Here is an 8,683-nt window from a genome sequence, read left to right on the forward strand (position 1 = left end):
TGCTGTTGATTCTTTGTCTGAGAATGGCTTTTGTGCAGGTGATTAAAATGACTGATCTGGCCAGAGGGAGTTAATTTAAGCCTCACCATCATTTATAGTTTGTCCATCTTTTCTCCATGTAGGTTGTTTTGCATTTGCAGACACTGGACTTGATGTGCCTCCTTATCCCAATTCATACAGGATGGTACAGYTTTTCTGCAATTCTCTACAGTCAATTTCAATTTTGAGTGCTCCAAATAATAAAGAAACTCCTTACTGTTCTGCTATTTTTARGTCATTTAGGAATATATTGAATTASACAGGCTCCAGCAAAGGTAACCTCWAATAATTTTGGCTTTCTATTATAAAAGCAGTCTTTATTCAGCTCTTCAAACTTCATCAGATAATCATCTCTCATATCCCAAGATAACTTAGATAAAGGTTATTGAAAGGTTTGTAGAAATTGAAATGCATTAACAGTATCTCCTTTCTTGACCTTCTCATGAGCTCCTTGAAAATTTTTAAAGAGACAGGTTGGGCATTACTTGCCTCCACAAAAGTCATACTTTCCTTTTTTACCATGTTTGTGTTGAGTAATTCTGTGCTTTATCATAATCCTACAWTTTACCTATGAAGAATAGATCAGATTTCTGCACTTTAATTTCCTGATCSATTTTGAAGAGAGAATGAAATAAAGGGAGTTGGAGTAAAATACAATTAAAGGCTGTTACTGTCTATTGAGAAGAAAACTTATTTGGCTTAAAAATTAAAAACAGTAATTTAAGGACAACAATTTTGCTTTTGTGCTTTAAAGAAGCTCCCATCTTTAGAAAAATGTCTGGATTCATCAGGTGCAGTTCTCCTGCCAAAATTTGCTGAATAAATGATTCTGTATAAATGAAGTGCAGTAGAATGCAGGTTTTTTTATACAAAAAAAAACCCTCAAAACCCAAAAATAAACAAACCACCTGAGCAACCTGATAGTTGAATCAGCTTTTATCTTAAACTTAGAATGAATGGCATTGGGCAGAAGACTACAACTGCTGATAGAGCAACATAAATAAAGTAGGAGCCTTTGAGAATGAATTATCTACTGAACTCTGTTTTCATCTTATTAAGACCCAAAATGTGTTGGCATTTGACTTCTAGTACTAATTAGAGCAATAGTCATATTTGCAAATACATTTCTAATATATTTCGTAATTGAGATCTATAAAACTATGGAAAGACAAGCGGATACTGTAAGACAGTTACTTTTGCGGAGAGGCAAAAAAGTGCACATACAGATCATGACTAAAATTGACCAGAAAAGGGCATTTTGCTTTTGTGGAAAATTCTGGGGTGTTGACATTTTGTTTCATCCCGTGCTGGAATAGMTTGTTGACATGGTGGAACTGCAGGCAAAGCAGAACAATTTGTTTCAGGTTTTTTGCCAGTCCGGCTGCCTGGCGCGCTGCCCGGCCAGCGGGGAGCCAGGCTGGAAGGGTGCCAGGCGAGCTGGCCAGCTGCTCAGACAGCAGGGAGTGCCTGCCCGTCTGGCCTCTGAGCAGGGTTTTAGCAGAATAAACATGTTCCCAAGGAATACTGCTCGTTCTCTTGAATCAGCATTTTTGCCAGAATATTGTTCATCAGCTTTAGTAATTCACCAGAGAAGCSGGGGAAATGGGCACTCATTGCCTGCAGGGTCTGAGTTTAGAAATCTCTTGAGACTAAGGTACAAAAGGCTTTTATCCCGAGTTGAAGGCAAAGATTATTAATTCACACATAAATCTGTACATAAGATACTCAGTAACAGGCATAGGAGCCAGACTTTTGCTGTGGGAGTTGGTTTTTGATCATCCTAATGAGAGCAGAGACAATTGTGCAGTGCCACAGCAATTTCATCTGGCTTCTGCTGTGGGGAAAGAGCCATGAGGGGTGAGCTCTTTGGATCCCTTGAACCATTGCTGTGTCAATTCTCAGTGATAGTTTTGACCTATAAAGTCCTCAGTGTGTGAGAAAGAAGAATCCCACACATCTCTCTTTCAGCAACCGATTTTGCCCCTTCTCAAACAGCAATGGCTTCTGATTTTTTTTTTCTTTTTATGGCCTTTCACAAGTGTAGAAATTATTTTCTATCATTTTCTATAGGAAGAATAGACTCTATCCTTCAATATAAATGTTACACTTGGTATTACTTATTATTGTTTGGATCCTGAGTAGTGTGATCCAAATGGTTTCAGGGCTTGAAACAACTTAATCCAGTCAATTGCCTTGTGTTTCACTGCYTCTTCCTTCAGTAATTTCACATACTAGACTTCTTCTTCTGTCACTTACCTTTAGTGCACTTTAGAAGATTCTTTCATGGATTATTATCATCATCATCACCATTATTCAAAGCAGAAAAACATGGTAATGTGTTTTTCCAGAATATAAAGATGTGGTAGTTATTTGCTCTATCTATTTTGCTCTGTCTAATGTCTCTGGTAACAGATGATTAAAGAACAGTAAAAGAAGACACTGTATATCCTTTCCACAGGGATTTTCTTTGCTGGACSTTTTGTCTTGTTAAATTGCATTTAAATTCATTAAAGCATTTATGTTGAATTTGTTTGTAATTTAGCTTTCCGAACATGGCCTAGAGATAAGTGCCACAAAGTGATTTTGGATTGAGAGAGAAAATAACTCCTTYTTGTTTTTTCTTGTTGAAATTGTCATCTGGCCTTTGCTTGACTGTAGTTTTCTGTAAATGTACTGTATCAGCAGGGCAGGAAACACAAGTGTCTAATTTGACATGTCTTGTGTAACAGCTGAGGGATGAGAGTCCATGTTGAGAAGCTGCTAGAGTTCTGCAGGTCAAGAGGAGCTGAAAGGCATAAGATGTGGCCTGAAGGAAATTTCAGCTCATGATACTGCAAAATAGCTGTTCAGTCTGTCTAGCAATGTAATTAAAAGCAAAAGAAAAAAAAGAAAATTGAGCTGCATTTTTGTTAGTGTGGCAGTCTGCAAAATCATGTAGCTGTAAGTCTCAATTTCTCACACTGTTTCTTTAACACTCTTCCCTAAAATTTAAAAATTCCTGGTTTGTGGCATGTCCTATATAAACCTATGGTAATAAATGTACCTGTATKCTGAGTAGAACTATTATTGTATAGTAGCTGAAATAAAGCTCCAGGTCTCCTTGACTGGGAATGTGGTATTAAATTTATTTCATGTGAGACCTAAAGGTGCAAATTGGAGATGGAGAAGGGTAGGAGGGCTGGCAGGTGTATGTGTATWAAGAGCAAATAAAGGCTGTAAGGTCAAATTCATTCCTGCTGGCTGTGAGTGYTGCAGCTACATGATTATAGCATTTTGCTGTAACCAAGGGTAGCAAAAGCTGCTGCTTTTGATTTTGTTACCAGGGAAGGGAGGAGAAAGGTGCAATTCAATTCGAAGAAGGATTTTTTTTTCTTTTTTAATTTCTCCAGTGGTGAATTATTGTATTTCATCTCTAGAAAGTCATGCAACTGTTTTGGGACTAGGCTGACTTATATTCKTTCCTATAGAACTATCTTATCTTGGTGCATGAAGTAAAGTATTGGAGGAACAGATCCTCCATCTCTTCAGATTTTCAAACCCATGGCAAGAAAATTGTCCTATAAATCAGATAAGCTATTATCTATGTCTCCATGAAAAGCCACTTACAGCCATGTTAAAAGATACATTTTGTGTCTTTGACACTGCTCTCAAGGGTGATGAGATGTAGGAGAAAAATCATGAGATTAAAAAGGACCCAGTGAGAGAATTTAAAACTAATATCCTGAGGATGAAAGGGATATAATTATGAGCAATTCCTGACCTGGCTGGTTTTTAACTCTTGTTGCTCTGCATTCTTCAGCAACTCTTTCCAAGGAGGAAAGGGGTAGCAATGTATGAGTATCATTTTTTTCCTAGAAGGCTGGAGCCCTRTCATTAGCTGGAAATTGAAATACCTGTTTCCACCCACCTTCAGAATCTGCAAAAAATTAATATTTTTCCCAATATTCTTTTCTTCTGGTCTAGAGTACTGGTAATTATTCTCAATGTTAAYGACCAAATACATAACAGTTTCTACACATGCTTTAAAAATATCTCTAAGATATTTTCCAGTTCTGCTAAGAACTGGAAAAAGGGGAAAGCCCACTGTGTTGTCCCAAAAACTAGCCTTTGCCCATGGCTTTTGCAGCCTTTTTGGACTTCATTGGCCCATCCTGAACTCCTTAAAGCATGTTCAATGCCYGTGATCCCATGGGATGGACCTTTGAACATTTTACTATTCAGAGAACATGAGAATGCAGTGAGGTTTTAAAGGAGATTTTCACAGATTGAAGGGATGATGAAGATGGGAATTTAAGCCTGACTGGCTAGTACTTACATTAATGCTCTCTATTAATCACAAGGATTTAAAAATCTATAATCTTTGCCTAAAATTCTCATAATTGTCACAAATCAGGACTGCCACAAATGCTGTCTTTGATGTGGTGTCATGCACAGAATTTTTATTTTTATTTTTTTTTGAAAGTGAGGAAAATAAATCAGCTAGCAGTAAAGTGGTAAAAGAAAAGAGACATAGAACATAAGTGGGTCATCATCTGGTTGCCATGGCTGGATACCATGGATGTAGAGTGGATTTTCAGTGCCTGAACACCGACCATTAGACAAAGGGTGCTGYAAAAGGGTGCTGAGCAGAAAGCACTTAAACGAGATTTCAAAAGAAGAGTATGCTGATGCAGGACACTCAATTGATAACACACACCCTTTGAGAACCTGTGCATAGTTCCAGCTTSAGCAAAACTAAGTGAATGAAGAACTTGCAATGGAAGCAGTGAAAGGAGATGTACGAATTTCCATTATTTGGGTGGGGATTGTATGGTTGAAGCTTAGAGTTTCACAGTGCAGTGCCTGGAGTATGAAGCTCTAAGTGCATAAACAAAGGCTTTTTTCTYTGTTAACAGTAAGAAACTGAGATGGACAGAAGTTGTTTTCAGAAAACTAGCAGAGAAATACAGGCTCAGAAGAGGCCCTGGTAAAAGGTGATATTCTTGTGGTAAGCCAAATTTATATATTGTTATGATGACAAAAAATGGCAATTGATTTTCAAATGGAGATTGTTTGGGAGGCAGAAAGCAGCTCTATATTTCTATAATTTTTGGCTTTATTCCTAGGTAATTGAGTTCCACCAAGGAGGAGTGTTTGTGAAGAAAGCTATGGGTAGATAGCAGATCCCATTGGATCGTGGCCGGTGTGACACCCTGTGGAGTCAACAAGAAAAATGGCTGCAGAACCCTGACTGAAAACAGRTAAGAGGAAAAATATGATAACCTAAAACAGGTCAGTGAGATAAGTCAGAAGAAAGCCACCCGAGTGCAGTCAGGAGAACATAACGTGCTGAAGAGGTGACCTATAGCATAAAAAGCTGCTTAATTGCATTCTCTTAAACTTACTCCTTATTTTGAGGGTTGGAGAATAGGAACAAAATTCACTTTAGTGTGAGGATATCAAAGTCATGTAAACTTGTGTAACAGTGTCTTTTTACGTGATCATTTAACTGTGATGTAGTGCTTAGGGAATGGGTCTKTTTGATACACACCAGCTTTAGAGGCTAATGCTGAGCCTGAGCTCCCTGATACTCCAATTCATTACGCAAGGTAAGGAAATTCTGGATCCAAAGGCTGGAAGTCATCCTTGCAGGAACAGCCACAAATGTGCTGTSCTCAAAAGCAGCGAGTAAAGCACCATCAGCACAATTTGTGTTCGGGTAATATTTTCAGGTAGGTTTTTTTTTTTAATCAACAAGAGATCAGGAAACTTGTTRGCCTAAATCAAAGTTTAGCTTCTTTCATAGTTGTTTATCTCCAGGAGGTGTTGGTTTCATCATGTGTTGTGAAAGAGGAGTAAACTGTCAGCACAGCAAAGCCACATGTGAGCAGATAAGCAATCAGACAAATTGTGACAGCTGGGGATAAATTCATTTCTGGCAATGAATGAAATCTCTCTGTTGTGCTTGCTCACTGGAGATCTAGCTTTCTGCATTTATTAGGAGTGCTATTGGTCTCTAAATATACCTTTGATCACGCAGTTAATATACATCTTAAGTTTTGTAGCATAAAGTGAATTACAGGAACCCATCCCTATGGTTGTCATGTGTGTACGGGAAGTAGGCCATAGTCTCAACCAAATAACATTCAGCCTAATTTTTTCTGGCTCCAAAATGTAGTTTTGAAGGGCTGTCAGTGGAGGTRAAACCAATTAGACACCATAGCAGAGAAAACACTAATTACTTTTTGCTCGACAACTCCTACATGGTTTYTTTAGGCAAGTGAGAGAACCGCTGTGAAAAAAATAACCCTTTTTGCTGATATGAAAGCATCAGCCCAGTCCTCAGCTCTCCCTGCTGAACAATCTACRGGGAGCATAGTTGGATGTTGGAGACTATGGACACTGACCAGAAAGCCATGGAGACATGACAAATGACAAAGCAAATGCAGTTATTGGCCTTTTGTGCCTGGACTCCACCTAAACAGGCACAGCACAAAGGTCCCACTATCCAGATTAAAATTCCTGAACTTGTAGGGTTTAATTAATGATTACTTCTATGCAAGTAAACTCATGGGCCTGAGCATTTCTCTGTTCTGCTTGTGTGTGACAAATGTTGTGTGAAGAGCTATAATACAAAGATATATTGTTGGYCTTGAAAGGGCATTCATCTCTCCTTTGCTTCTCTGGTAAAATAGCAAAAAAAAAGAGTATATTTTTGTAATTCTTGAAAGGTGAGATCTTAGTCTGCAACTTGTCCTCCACCTGCACCTGGCTTGTCCTTGCTAATTGCTTAGCAAGTGATTCTATCAAGATCTAGAAAAAGYCATTGAGAGATGATGATTTTGTTCCTGCACTGTTGAACATAAGGACATCCCATGTGAGGTACCTTGTTAATCTCAGAGAACTCCAGAATGAAGTGGACACTAGTGGTAGTTCATGCAAATTCTGTTAAATGTAATTTTTTTTACTGTACTGTGTGAAATTTTGTAGTGCTGACTATTATAATGTTGATCCTGACATGTGCATTTGACCCATTTTATAATTTGAGAGAGATGTGGAGAAGATCCTTGGAAGACACTGTGGAAGTTAGTTGCATAATGGATGTGCCAAGAATACTTTTTCTTGATTAGTGGGTGTGTGCCTGACTATTTTTATGCAGTATAACATACTTTGTACTGTAAAAAAAGATMGTTCTCAAGTCTGACACACATTTGAAAAGCTGTGGTCTTGTAAGCTCTGTTAGTGCTTAATACAAGTGACCTGCTGCTGTAAGATATTACCTAGAATTTAGAGCTCTGCTCCAACCTCAAGTTGGAGAATCTGCTTACTGGTGCATCACTTTATCAACATCTGTAAAGTGTTACTTTTATGCTTATTGTCAGCAGAGCAAGAAGGATCAGATTTTAAACATATGCAGAGGGATGTGGGTGACTTAACCATTTTGAAAATCCAGTATTTTTTAGCTGGGCAATTTTTGTTTGTTTTAACTTAAGCTGACCTGGTTACCTGTGCTGTGTGAGTAGGTTTGAGCTCTGTGGCACAAGTGGGTTGATGTCCCTGGACACTGAAGGAGGGGACAAGCTGGGAGGGGACAGCCTTTGCTTTTGGGACCTCCCTCACATTSACATAATGCTCTACAAGCCTTTCTGAGAGTACCTAGAACAATCAGGCTCAAAAATCTTGGGAAATTCTCTCACTTTCATTTGTCTGAAGAAATCATTACAGTCGTTAGAAATTATCTAAATTATTAATATCAAAATTATCAAAGTGTATGGGAAGGACTTCGGAGGAAAGAAAAAAGAAAAGTTTAACAAAGGGAAAGACAGGCTGTCTGTGAACAAGTCGTAAGATCCTTTTGCTGTGCTGAGTTTGTTCATCTTGGCTAAGTTACTCTGAGACTACATTTCTTCCTATTCTACTTCTTCACACAAAAAAGTTAAAACACTAAAATTATTTGGATAAAATAGTTTTAGGATGCTAGATATTTTAACATCTGTATTGAACAGCACTGATTCCAAATACTTCTGATATTTATAATCTTAAAATATCTCTAATTTGTAACATGGGCTAATTTCTTTTAAATGGATATTTGCTTTTCCTTTCTGAAATTCATGTTTTTGAAGGGGTTTCTACAGATCTTTCAGTAAAGCTGAGCTGCTTTTATTYCTAAATAGTTTTAGACTGAAGAGGGCATAGTTTTGCACACTAAACCACAAAGGACTATAGCAAGGTCCCCATTACAGTTTATAAATAAGAATATACTGTCACTGTCCTTTCCTGAACTGGGTCCTGAATCAAGTACTTTTTCTGTAGAGATTTTAATTTAAATTGGATCTCCATTAGAAAACAAGTTACCCTGAAAATTGGATTTTGGTATTGGAATAGTGAAAGATAATTTAGCTCTTTCCAAGCAGCATTGTATTTTATTGACTTTTAATTTAGGGTTTTTGAATGCATGTGAAGGGGGTCCCAAAGCACAAGAATGATATTTTTAGGTGAATAGTTATTAAAAGTTACTTGAATTGCCATAGAGCAAGAAGGGGGGGTTGCTTTTTCTTGTTTAATTTTTTTTAAGATTGTTGGTGACCTTGTGATGCAAACGAATCCTTAGAAACAGAGAAGGAAAGGTGGAAACACAGTCTATGCACCTTCAGACACAATCTCA

At 37.8% G+C, this 8,683-nt stretch overlaps 2 protein-coding genes across 5 annotated transcripts in view; one reads left to right on the forward strand and one right to left on the reverse strand.

Moving 5' to 3' along the window:
• LOC130573042 (rap1 GTPase-GDP dissociation stimulator 1-like) overlaps window positions 1-8,683 on the reverse strand; it is a 29,803-nt gene that overhangs the window by 19,043 nt on the left and 2,077 nt on the right.
• The window catches only part of SH2D4B (SH2 domain containing 4B), a 94,065-nt gene that overhangs the window by 10,684 nt on the left and 74,698 nt on the right, over window positions 1-8,683 (forward strand). For 3 of the 4 annotated variants that reach the window (XM_057365227.1, XM_057365224.1, XM_057365225.1), the window contains exons 2-3: window positions 4,935-5,026; window positions 5,145-5,310. The gene's annotated coding sequence lies outside the window, so the exon portion shown is untranslated. The remainder of the gene's footprint in view (window positions 1-4,934; window positions 5,027-5,144; window positions 5,311-8,683) is intronic. The other variant, XM_057365226.1, reaches the window with a different exon arrangement.

Source organism: Malurus melanocephalus, unplaced genomic scaffold (assembly GCF_030028575.1).
Source record: "Malurus melanocephalus ecotype Western Australia unplaced genomic scaffold, MMel_1.1 scaffold_49, whole genome shotgun sequence".
NCBI classification, from domain to species: Eukaryota; Metazoa; Chordata; class Aves; order Passeriformes; family Maluridae; genus Malurus; species Malurus melanocephalus.